Genomic DNA, 13,551 nt, shown 5'->3' on the forward strand with positions numbered 1-13,551 from the left:
CACCAATCCTGTACGAGGATCGTCGTGTGAGTGGTCCCCCCGCTATTAAAACGTTGAGCGTTGTCTACACCACCTTATCTTTTACAACCGTATGAAATTTTAGCTCCTCTGCCTAAAAACATCATCGAAAAAAAAACGCAACAAAGGAGCGCGTTACAAGCGCCTAGCAATCGTACACGGCGCAAACTAACAGAGCCCAACACGGCGGGAGTATTTAAAAAAGCCGCAGTTTCTCCCGAAAGGCGAAACATCGATTGCGACAGAAAATTTGTGGACAGCTGTACGAAGTAAGGACAGTAGATTTATCGGCCGTATAAACTTGTAAACATAGGCATACTAACTAAATGAACAAGCATGCTGTCACATGCGCACAAGCAAGCATGAACACATATCACTCGATGACCGCGGAAACTCGCTGTCAAAACGCTGGACTGAAGAAGCGCGGCGGCAGCAGCGAGCAAATTGACCTTCGTGGTGCCTCTCGCATGAACACGGACTAAGCCGCGAAAACACAGCGCCCGGCGCAGATAGCTTTCAAGGTACAGCGGCCCGTGCGGGCGCGCGCGGCCGCCGGACCCGCCCTGAGTATGGGAAGGCCCACATTGGGCCGCAATCGTCGGCTTACTATCGCACTTTTTAACTTGCAGACACAGCATACGCCACGCGTTGACGATTTTATCACCCTTGGATTTGATAGGTAACCTCACGGTGATGGCGACGGCCACGCCGACGGCAGAAATGCGGCTGGGGTGTCCATATAATTTCACTCGCAATAAAACAAATACGCATTGAGAACCTGCACACTAAAGGCTCATTCTTACTAGGCTGACACGACACCGATTTTGGTCTGCCGACTGTTGGCAACAGCAGTTTATAGGAAGGCAAACGCTGTGGCCAACGATTTAAAGGAAGAAAAACGTATTCGCCAACAGTCAGCAGACGAAAATCGCGTCGTGTCGGTCTGGTGTGAATGAGCCTCAAGGCAAGTTGATTGCCATGCTGTGTCACCCCGTTCCACGCTCGTATCTGCGTACGATGCTTGGAAAAACTGATAGCGTAGTAATTGCGGTCCATTCGTTAAAGAAAGCTGCCAACGGGGCACTTCAGGCTCGCGTACATTTGCCGAGTAAACACTTGCTCAGAAAAGTGGTTTCACGAGGACCAATACACCGATCCCACCGACCAATCTGCGCACGGCGGTTTTCCAGAAGTAGCACTGCCACCATCTTGGTTGTAGTGAAGTGGTCAGCCTCAGCACCGCAGTCCCGGCTCGTTGCTGAGGTTGAGGCTCGTTGCTGAGTCCCGGCTCGCAGTCCCGGCATCGTATACTGCGCACGAGCTTCCCAGACATCTCTACGACTCCACCACCAAGAAAAATTCGTCATGTATTTTAAGAAATTACACCGGCTGTTCATTGCAGCATGGGAGGCGAACGTTGAAAAGTGCCGGCTGCTCTTGCATTTCAGTTGTTACCCGCTGATTATGCGTTGAGTACCGTATTTGTTAGAGCTTTGTATGTAGTACATGCTGATGTACGCGCTCGTTTTGCGTTACTATTTTTGCACACGTGCATCTCGGTGACAGCAACCGTTATGTTTGCTTAGCGACGAACATAATAGGATTTGTATACCTGTATGAGACAGATTTGAAATACGGTGCCGAAATTTTGGTGCCCTAATGATGCTTACCTACAAGGGTTTCGCGCACAATTTGCAGGCTTTGGTAACAGCGATATCTAGAAGTTCTTAGGTAAGTCAGGCGGCGTTTTAACAGTGGAAAAACGCCGATAGCCAATAATCGTCAAAACATCAATAGCCAATCAAAAGGTAATCGATAATCGATCAATTATCAATAAATTCCGGGAAATGCTGGGGATGACTTGGCAGTGCTTAGCCTAGCCCAAATAGCGACAACGCGACGACGACGACATTGGGCATGTCTGATGACAACTGTATGACGACGATGGTGCGACAACTGCAGGAAATGGGAATGACAATTAAATTACCAAGACGGCATGAAGGCGATGGTATGACAACGGATGCACGGTAGCATTATTTTGACGACGACGGGATGACGACCGTGGCATGACCACGATAGAATAGTCATTATTAAATGAGGGCAGCTTGATTACATCAGTAAAGGTGAACAAAGAATAATGTCACTAGGTTCACGAAGGTAGTATGATGACAACGGCTTGAAGACAATATATGACGATACTTACGTAATGACCTTAGTCAAATGACAGCGTGACCACGATTGCATGACAGCAACAGTATGACAACGACGGGCTGAAGAGAGAGGCATTTCAAAGTTACAATGATGACAACTGAACAACCGCGACGGCATCCCAAGGTTGGTATGACAACGAATGCATAACGATTACTGTATGACGATAATGCAGTGACGACGGTGACATGACAACAGCAAGAGCACAATAAGATGATCATCATGAGTGTATAATGACAATGGCGTGACGATGATTGTATCACGAAGCCTGTATGACAGGCGAGCGGGACGACGATGGCATGTCGAGAGTCGGCTGACGAAGTTGGATTGACGACATTGTCACGACCACAACGACATTATAAGGATGCAATGATGACGATGGCGTGACAACAGTAGAATAATTACGAATGAATACCGAGAGTATGATGCCAATACAATGAGGAATAAAGATTTAGTTCGATGGAGTGACGAAGTTGGTATGATGACAACGACATGGCGACAATGGGATGGTGTTACTGAAGTGATGCCAATGATAAAGCAACAGCGTGAGGACGACAGCATGAGTCCGTGACGAAGATGGCGTTATGGCGATGCCTTGACAAGAATCGTTTGACAAAGGTGGAACGACGATGATGAAACAACCACGAAGGCGCCAAGACCCCCAACACGTACTGAGTGGCCCATGATGTTGGGCAACTTGGATACTGGGTCAAAGTAGAAGGTGTGAGGATGACAGCATGACGGGAGTCAGATCACTAAGCTGGAATAACGACGATTTAACAACAATGACGCCATCGCTATGGAAGTGTGCGAACGAATGCATGACGATTGTATCATGATGATCGCGTGACGACGGCGGCATGACGAATGTGCGGATCACAAAGATGGATTGACGGGGCGGCAACGACCACCAGGGCATCGCGACCACGAGCCCACACTTCAGTGGCCCAAGCAATTAGACAACTTGGGTCACTGGGTCAGAGTAGAAGGTGTGACAACGACGACGGCATGACAAGAGTAACATGACAAGGTTGTAATGACGAAAATCAAATGACTATGACGGCGTCATGACCACGTCCTATTCGCACAAGCGGGTTGACAGCATAGGCCGCTGGGTCGGCGTAAGAGGCTAGATAGATAGATAGATATATAGATAGATAGATAGATAGATAGATAGATAGAAGATAGATAGATCGATAGGCTCAAAACAGCTGAAGAAGGCAAAGAACGCTATTCGCAATAAAATGGCAGTACCATCGCGTTTCATACTGACGTTATGCCGCGTGTAACCCCCGCAAAAAAAAAAAGACTAGCGGAAAGCAATATTTAACTACTGGAACACTGTTTTTTTATCAAAGGCACCGGGGAGAGGAATCTAGTAAATCCCCCCCCCCCCTCATTACCTCCGCATTAGCTGTTATGCGGTGCTCTCACGCAATGTCGTTAAAGGAACTTCCACATTTCCCGCAGGCAGCGCAATACCTACCTGCAATAGCGGCACCAACTAAGCGACCTGTCGTGGTGGCTAGCATAGGCTAGGGAACCACACTTTGACGAATGTTGTGAAAAGAAAAATCAGACACGTTCGTAAATGAACAGTCATCGTGGGGCACTGAACATTGATGCAAACACCTCGAAGGCTTCTTTGACGATGGGCCACCTTCCTCTCGCTTTGTCTATGTCTTCCAATCGATTTTTTTCCTTTTCAAGTTTGCTGGCATTCTCCTGGTATAACGATTGAGGGCGTTGCAATCCTTGTGTGTAGGTAGCCATTTATCTGTTTTTTTTTTCAATAATCAGCTTTCTTCCAAAGCTCGCGCTATGTAGAAACACATTATAGGAAAGCTGTGTGTCGAATTCATGCTGCCTGAGCTATATTCATAATAATAAAGCCGGGTTTTTCGCTCTAGTGAGAGGACGCACATCACTTCATCGATTGAACTTTTGAGAGAGAAACGTGGAATTTATTTCATAGAGGAACACTCTGTGAATAAAGTGTGCTCAAACTAATAAATGAAATTGGATTATATTTCCAGCTAACCTATGAAATGTTTCACTTTACTGAATACAATTAAGATTCGTGTTGCTTGAAGTATCGGTAAGCGCAACTTTGCTGTGATTTTCTTACATAAACCGGCGCATATTTTAACTCTTATGAACGCTTACAAACCGGCTTACAAAACGGTTTACCAGGCTATCATCGCGACAGCGTTAAGTGCCCCGTGTCACATAAAACCCTGCGTCGGCGTCACGCGCCGGCATCCGTGGAGGGGAAAATCATCCCGAACTTCCCCGACCACCCCTGCCTTCCGCGAGGAGCAGAGGCGTTAGTGAATAAAATTGAATTTCTCAAAATAAAATCTGCCAGAGAAATTGTTATGTACGACTTAACCACAACCTACAGACATGATAGCGTCTGATTGTAATTTCAAAGTGCGGGGAAACCTAATTCTGTTAGGAGGTAACTCAAACACAAACCACTTTTCCAGCATTTCTACCATACCAACAGCGGCTTGCTCGGGTAGGTTACTTCTAAAACACCATCCAGATGGCGCTCGCGTCCTCGGCAGGAAAGATTTACTGTATATTGCTGCGGCAGCGTAAAATAGCAGTAGCGCGCAGAGGCGAAGGTGGAGAAAAAAAACCTGCAGGGATCTTTGAATGCTATCGCGTTCCACTCTTTAAGGCGAAGCTTAGGCATCCCACAAATTTTTATTTCGGCATGTTAAATTGACTTAAGCAAAATATTTTAAAAGTAAGCTGCTGGCAAATCTCAAAAAGCTTTGCCGTCGCATTTTGCAGCAGCGTAATACAGGGTGGTTCAGTGAACACTGTCAAAAATGTTTAAACGTTGCCAGTGGCAGATAGCACAATTTCAGTTCATGACTGCTCTATTCGAAGAGGCGAACATTGCTTGCGAAAAAAATTGCATAATCGAATAAGTTTTAAAAGTTCACTAATTTCGTTTTTAGCTGATTCTCTAATGGCCCATATTGCTATTTACAAATTCTAGCCGTAGAGTACGCAAGGCGGATCCATTTGGAACGAATTCTCAGGATTACACCAGTTTTGAGGTAATAATTCCCGAACTTTGTGGAGAAATGCATCGGCGTTCCAGTTACTATTGTTCTTAAATACAAAGAACGACGTTTTGCATTTCTCTGCAAAGTTCGGGAACTATTATCTCGAAACTGGCGTCATCCTGAGAATTCATTCCAAGTGGATCCGCCTGGTGAACTGCACGGTTAGGATATTTTAAATTGCAACATTGGCCCTAAGGTGATTGCTTTAAAACTTAATCAGCGCATTTTTAATATTTAGGTGATTATGCATTTCAATTCGTTTGCAAAAGTAATGCTCGGCTATTCGAGTAGACCAGTCATGAACTAGAACTGTGATTCTGAATAGGCAACCTTTAAAAATTTCTGAAAGTATTCGCTGAAACGCCCTGTACGTCTACATTTTGCATTAACTTATTCTGCATTCCAAACCCTAAATGTCACTGTTTTTTATAATGTGAAAAAAGTGCCTCGCATACCTTCACTGGTCGCGAGGTAGACGTACAGAGATGTAAAAGGTTACATTTGACTTACGAGAAGACTCCGTTCAAATATTCGCATTTCATATTCTCACGAATAAAAAATCCAGATGCACCCATTGCACAATGAATATCGATGGTTAGTGCAATTAGCGCTGAAACATGGAAGCGACTGACCATACTGCCTCCGTCTAAACGTGTTATGTGTGAAGCGCGTATAAAACCAGGATTTTCTTTTCTTTTTAGGCTTGGTTTGCCACGTGGCATAACATCATAATGGGGTTAAATATAAGCATGCAAACCAGGCTTTTCTCTCACACATCCGTCTAAAAAGGATGTACCATCTTGCTCTGCGCTTTGCGCGTGGTGAATGTATCTTCAAACAAGATTGTCTGACTAAATATCATGTGGGTTTGGCACCACGAAGCACCAGATAAATATTAAAGAATATTTTTTGGCCATTGGAGAGCGGCGCAACCCCAGTGGCACATACCCTGTGTAGCATCTCAAAAGGACATGGGCACACCTCCATGGAGGCGCAGTGGCTATCGCGTTGCACTATTACGCCCGAGGGTTCGGGATCGAATCCCGGCTACGGCGGCCGCATCAAAATAGGATGAAATGCAAAAACGCCCGTGTACTTTTGTGAGCACCAGGGTGGTCAAAATGAAACCGGAGTCCATCCTGATTAATCCGGCGTGGATTATCAAATCGAGCATTTTGCACGTCAAAACCAAGAATTGAATTTATTTTTAAAAACGCAAGGCTATTCTTGGCGTACTTTCCACGAAGCGGTCTTCGTGGATGATTCCAAGAAGACCGCTTCGAAGAGCGGTCTTCGATAGGCATGATTCAGGGCAGAAGTTGGCACGTCGGACTTCTTTCAACTCCTGTAATGCAAAGCTGCACTTCTAGCTGCTGGAGACACCACAAAGGAGAAGCTGATCTTGCTGCAGGCGTGAAATCGGACGGAAGAGAGATGGGTTGGAAGGAAGGATGACTACAGGCTGATGGTCAAAAGAGACCACCAATCCATGCAAGGAGACGACTTCGACGAAGGGCGCGGGAACAGAATTAATGTTGGTTTCCGACTGTCTCGTCATTCCATCATATGCGGGGTGATTGCTCAACATCAGGGGCGGTGTCCCGCAAGCTCGTGCGACATCAAGGGTGGAGTGCTACGAACACTTCGAGCCTTCTGATTGGCCGGGTCAGCGTAATCGAATTCTCTCGTGTAGTGCTCTAGAGAAGACGACGACTCAAAAACGGATCTTGTGCGCTGTATGGTGAGGCATGTAGTGTGCTCACACATGTGAAGTGCACTGACAGGAAGTGTGCTTATATTCCTGGAGCTGTTTGTGAGTTGTATATATGTATAAAATAAACCAAGGCGTTTACTTGAACCTATTGACCTCATCTCCTCACCGACAAGGAACTCTCGGTGTAAGAGGTGGGCGACGGTTCGGGTCCAGCTTATTGCGACGTTGCAGTAAAGCTCACACCGGCTACCACATTTAAGACGCTTCAGCAGCGTAGGTAAAGGACCCTCTGCGTTAGGCGTCAGTCTGAATTTTGAAACTTGAACCAGAGTCGCAACAATTGGTCGAAAGCGGTAAGATAGAAACTACTGCGAACGCCAATAACCAACTGGATGGCGAATGGCGGGATGAACGCCGCACATCATGATGACACGGTGCCATCATGATGACATGATGACATCATGAGTGCCCGGCTTTGCTCTTTAGATTCATCGGGTCTTCTAGCATAAATTTGTTAAAGACAGCTAGTGGGTTCACAACTACCTAGAGAAAGTGTGGTTGTGACCGCAATTTGTAACCTCGTACTTATGTGAGAATAATTGGGACATGGCGATCGACCGGAATTATAATTAATTGAAGGCGACTTAGGAATGACGACTTTTTCCAACTGATTGGATGCGATGGAGAAAACTTTGGAAACTTAATGGTACTTTGGAGAGTAGGCTTTTGGTTTCTCCTGTAATATCTGCCAAGCTTCAATTTCTGTAGCAACTTAATTGAGCAGCTGGTAGTTTTTTATCAATGTGATTCGTGCGGTTCTTGCAGCAAGTATTGTTCTGTGACAGCGAAGTCAAAGTTTAAAGTAGCGACCATGGACTGAATGAGCTTAGTGAGAGCTACCTTGCGGCACTTATGTAAGGAACAAGACGTAGAGATACATCGAAATTGGTAGGGTCATTTTAAAAAGAAACAGTGATCAGGAATACCTAGAATAGTTGGGCAACATAATGCTAAAAGAACAAGAAAACGAGGACAAAGAAAGGCGAGAGATGAAAAGAAACTTAGCGAGTAATGCAGGAACGTGAGTGAATTATGCAAGAACAAAACAAAATCAGGGATGAATGTAGCAGGTATACAAATAACGAGATAGAAGCTCTAAGCGAGGATATTCAAAGGATGGATTAAAAAATTAAATTATGGGGCTTTACGTGCCAAAACCATGATCTGATTATGAGGCACGCCGTAGTGGGGGACTCCGGTAATTTGGACCACCTGGGGTTCTTTAACGGGCACCTAAATCTAAATACACGGGTGTTTTCCCATTTCGCCCCCATCGAAATGCGGCCGCCGTGGCCGGGATTCGATCCTGCGACCTCGTTCTCAGCAGCCTCAAAGGACGGATACGTATTTCAAACCAAAAAGCAAATATATAATTCTTCTATAGAAGTTGCTTACACTGTGCGACGAATGTGCGAAGTCGCACGCATGATTCCGCCGATAGTCGAAACAGAGGCTAACCCATGTGAGCCTAGAAGCATATTCGTATGTGACGCCAGATGCTAAGATGGTGGCCTACTAGCTGGAGAGGCTGTTGATGGAGAGCAGAGTTAGCGTGGTAAGGTTATGTGTCAATGGGATGCAAGAGAAATAACTAGGCCAGCTTTGAACGATTTGGCATATTTGCGAAGTGAGTTTGTCAGGAAGGTATCTCTCGCAGAGGAAATCCAAAGTGATTACGACTTGCTAGACATGATTACCATGCAAAATTCAATGTGACAGCACAGTGCGCTGAAGCGTGCAGTAAGACGGAAAGCGAAGTTTTGGGTAGCTCCCAGGTATGCGAGCTGCATTGTCCCGAAACGCTGCTGCTGTTGTTGTGAAAAGATTTATGGAGATATGAATTTATACTGTTCGCCCCCCCCCCCCCCCCCCACCCGGAAGTGGGTGCATCAGATCGGGGAGAAGGATAAAGAAGGAGGATAGTTCGGATACTATTTTAGGCTGTAGAAATCGATGTAGAGAGTGGAATATGAGGCGGCGTCACTAGTGGGATGTTGCCAGGCGTCAAAATCCCGAGCCATCATTGTAGGGAGGAGGGTGGCTATCGCCAGTTCGCGATGCCAATCGAGAGCCGATCAGCCCCAGATATGTTGCTGATCGAAAAGCTGGTTCCCTGGATAGGAGCGGCAACTGGCTGATCACCAGGTCACCCGCCGCGGTGGCTTAGTCAGCTAAGGCGTTGCGCTGCTGAGCACGAGATCGCGGGATCGAATCCCGGCCGCGGCGGCCGCATTTCGATGGAGGCGAAATGCAAAAACGCCCGTGTGCTTGCGTTGTAGTGCACGTTAAAGAACTCCAGGTGGTCAAAACTAATCCGGAGCCCTCCACTACGGCGTGCCTCATAATCAGAACTGGTTTTGGCACGTAAAACCCCAGAAAGAAGATCACCAGGTCAGGAGGCGCATGGGGCTGGTGTTGCTGCTATTTCGTGGCTGTTCGACACAGGCGTGTGGCTCCAACACGGGTGACGGTCAAAGGCAGAGGTGTAGGATTTTTTTTTTTCGGGAGGGGATTCCGAAGCGTGCCCTTCGAGTCGCCATCGTCTCCACCAGGACTGTCTCCGAGTCGATGGATCATGGGCCGTCAGGAACTTGTGGTCGAATCATGTGCTAAGCTTTCCGCCAGTCGAGGTAGCAATGCAAGAAATTAATTACGCAGAAATCATTCAGACTGCTGTTCAGATGGAAATCGGGACCGACAAGATAAATCGCGGTCAGCACGAGATGAGAGCGCTAGACTAAAGAATGAGCAACAGAAAGAGTGCTAAGCGTACAAGGCGTTGCGGAGTCCGGAATGCAGCAGAAAGTGAGGCGCGGACAAATACAGCAGAAGGCGCCAAACCCTACGGTAAGTGTAGTGAAAAAGTCAAAAATACGTTTTTTTTTTCGCTTGTGAAATTTCCATTCGGAGCACGTTAGAGCCGCTACGCGAGAAAGAAAGTAAAAGGACGTTCTGGGTGAAATTGGACAAAAATCAGGGGGAAAATATGGCCGCCGCCGTTTCTTTATCTTTAAAGTATACGATGTATGACACCGCTGTTTTAGGCGGTAAGACCACGCGAAGTGGCCACACGAGGTTCTAAAGTCCTATGTCGCCAGTACGCAACGTGTCGGGGGTCTGCAGCGAGGGGAATGGCCTACGTGCTCTTTGTATTTCCTGGTTGACTTGGCTGGTATTCCATAGTTGCATTCCTTGTTTAGAGGGGGATATCGATTATCTTTTAATTCTGGCAGAACCCATCTCACGATGAATGTCGGCGTTAATGACTACTTGAGCTCAAGCAATGTAGATACACACCATAATGCCACAACCGAAACACTAAAACAGGGTGCGCCATCTAGCAGCACAGCCGTAATATCCACGCGAACTCCCTTCCGTTTGCGTGGCCTCTGAGATACGTGGAACGCTGGGATAAAATCAAGCTTTCCACGGCCTCCAAGATTGCTTAGGTTGCCCGTGTGTATCAGTCGTGTACTGCAGCCGGGGTTCTTTCTCGAGTTGTTGATGATGATTATGAATAAACACATCCTCTTCGAAACGGGGCGGTGACATATAGTCCCCTAGCTTGCTTGAGTCACTAAGGTATGCTATACATGCTTTTCATGCAAGCATTTTTTGTGTACTTCTCGTTAATATTTTTCTCTTCCCCAAATATTCTCTATCTTGAACGGCTACCTATACCCGTAGCGGATCCGGTCGCATCAATCTCTTCCCGGCTTTTATTTCTACCAATATTCTAAACGCCTCTTCCATATCTCGACGACTGACCAGTTGATGCTTCCGTCCACTTTAACGACAAGCGCCTCTGGAAGGTGTACGTTACCTACGGGTTTCACTGGGTGAACCCTTCGCATTCCCCAAGGATGTGCTGAGATGTCTCGGGATTTTTGCTGCAGCATACACATGTCTCATCTTGTTGCGAATATATAGACAACCAGCTCGAGCCTCAAGTGGCAAGGCACTTCCCTTCGTGTTATCGTACAGATTTCCTATTCTCGTTTCTTTCTTCTCATTGTTGTAAAGCTCCATGGTCTTTTTTGTTTCCATTCTTCGCATACAATCCACTGTCTCTGTTTCTCTCATTTTCTTTTTGTGACTTGCAGTTGTCTGTTAACACTTTCAGTTATCTGAAAGTGTTAACAGACATCTCTATCATCTTTTCTATCTCTATCATGCTTTTCAGGTAGAGCTACTTCTGAACTCTAGCCACCCATTCGTTTTGATGCATGCTCCTGAGTCTTTCTTCAAAAATAACTTTCTCTGCGCTTCTCTGACTTCAAACAAGGTCCAGCCAATGTTAGCCTGCACAACCTCATTTGTGCTTTTACTATGCGCTCCCAAAGCCAACCGGCCTACGGATCTTGAGTTACTTTCCAACCCCACAAGACATCTGATTTTAAGCACAAAATGGCTATTCCATGGACACGCTGATTCACAGCAGATCGACCACGAACTCCACTTGACGCCGCCCCCTCTTATCGCGTGGTCTCCAAACTGCCTAGCACGTGTTAGAGTACTAACGCTAAGAACGAATTTATTGCAGCGTACGGTAATTTGTAGCCCTTCATGAAATGTTGGGATTGTGTACGTGCTTCTAGAACACGTCTGACCTAGGTTTTATTCTGTCCAAGCTCTACAGTTTTATTGGTGGGTTTTTTTTAAGAGCTGCCTAATGAGGGTAGTTGCTGAGAAATACTTGAACTGACAGCCGGAATTCACGGTACTTCACTTCGATGGTTTTAGTTTCTTGACAACCAAGTGTGCATGCTACCATATAGATTCGACATGGCAGACCTGTGTGCGGCCGAAAACAGTCTTTCAAATGTTGCGAAGCTTACCAAGCAGCTCTGTGAAGCAGGTAGAAGGAGAGCGAACATGTTGAAGTGCGTGTCCTTTTGGCATGGTGACTGGCTAACAACCGCACACACACTTTCCAAGACCAACAGTAAAGCGTGGTATGTGTGACCCGCCTGCGTTGCACTGTTCAAAAACCAACAATCAAAAGCTGCATGGTGTCTTCATGCTTTTCATCTAGAGAGCCGGGGGGGGGGGGGGGGGGGGAAAGCTAGCCAGAACGATTATTTTTGAGTGGTTGCAAAATAGTGATTTTGGCTTGGTCCATTTCTTTTTCACACAGCTACTCAATATATTTATTTTTGTGGCTAAGTGTATTGGGCCTTTTTGCACAGTACGATGCAAACACGGGTAATTAGGCCGCAACAAGCTTCTCTATACTACAGTGCAATCTCCATAAACAAAGTTTACCTAACCGTAATCGCCGCTTCAAACGAAGAACAGAGTCAACGTTGACTGGCTTTGTATTTGTGTTATGCAAAGAAGTTCTGTTATTTCGAACCTAGTTTTTGCAAATGAATGCTAACGGAACTACAAGACGAAGCTGTAAAATATATCTTTTTCAACAAGTGGTAGTGTCTGAAGCTGATTTTTGCGACACCTATATTATAATAAAGAACCCATTCTGAAAAAGCGGTGAAATATGCTTAATTAGACAAAGTTTGATCTATATTTAATGCACAACGTGTTTGGACCTGGAACGCTTCCTTGAACAAACATTCTCAACATAGACGTTCGCAACAAGGACAGCCGAACTATCGAACTCCCTATTATGAACCGTTTGGTAAATTTGGTCTCCCACTGCACAACCAAGCTTTTTTTCTGCCATCCGCTGGAGCAGAATCAACTATGTGTTTGCTTTTATAGGTCACCGGAACCTTATTGGAATTGAAACTTTTAAAGCTTCTCAATTAATTGGTTGTTTTTGACCACGTCCAAACTAAGGCGCGCAAACCACGGGGAAAAATAGCCGCTACACTCACGTAATCGCGCTTAACGTATCTAAGAGCCTGTACACGCTCGAGCCACACATCGCCGCAAGCCGCACCGCCCTCGCGCGGTCCGCTTAAAATGGCCGCTCTGACGTCACGAGAGGCGGTTGTGAACTTTTTCCAGTATGCAGCATGTATGCGGCGACCGCACAAACATGGCGCTGGTTCGAAGCGAAGCGAAGCGCGAGGCCTAGGCGCCTAGGCTGCTGTGGCAGTTTTTTTTTTGTCGTTTTTGTGTTTTTGTGGGATCATTGCAAGAGTTATCGAGCACTCGCGGAGACAGTCGTCGAACGCAGCAATCCGATGCACCCTGCCTGATCTCTTCAGCGCGTGCGATCGTCAACGGCAACAGATGGAAATGTGTTGTGTTTACGCGAGCGTCGGAAGCAATGAAACCGGCGATTTCGTGTGTGTTGGGCCGTATTTCGCTTGTGCAGCACCAGCAGTACAAACGCGAAGGCCATCACATACAAGCGCATTCTAAGCATGACACATGCATTCAGTACGCGCCAAAACGAAAATAGTGTGGTCGCTCATCTCAGCGTATGGTGTACCTTGGTGTTGTGTGTGCGCGCTTCATCGCTGCGAAGCTCATACGTGTATGTGCATTGTGCAGTGCTGG

This window comes from Dermacentor silvarum, chromosome 7 (assembly GCF_013339745.2).
Source record: "Dermacentor silvarum isolate Dsil-2018 chromosome 7, BIME_Dsil_1.4, whole genome shotgun sequence".
NCBI classification, from domain to species: Eukaryota; Metazoa; Arthropoda; class Arachnida; order Ixodida; family Ixodidae; genus Dermacentor; species Dermacentor silvarum.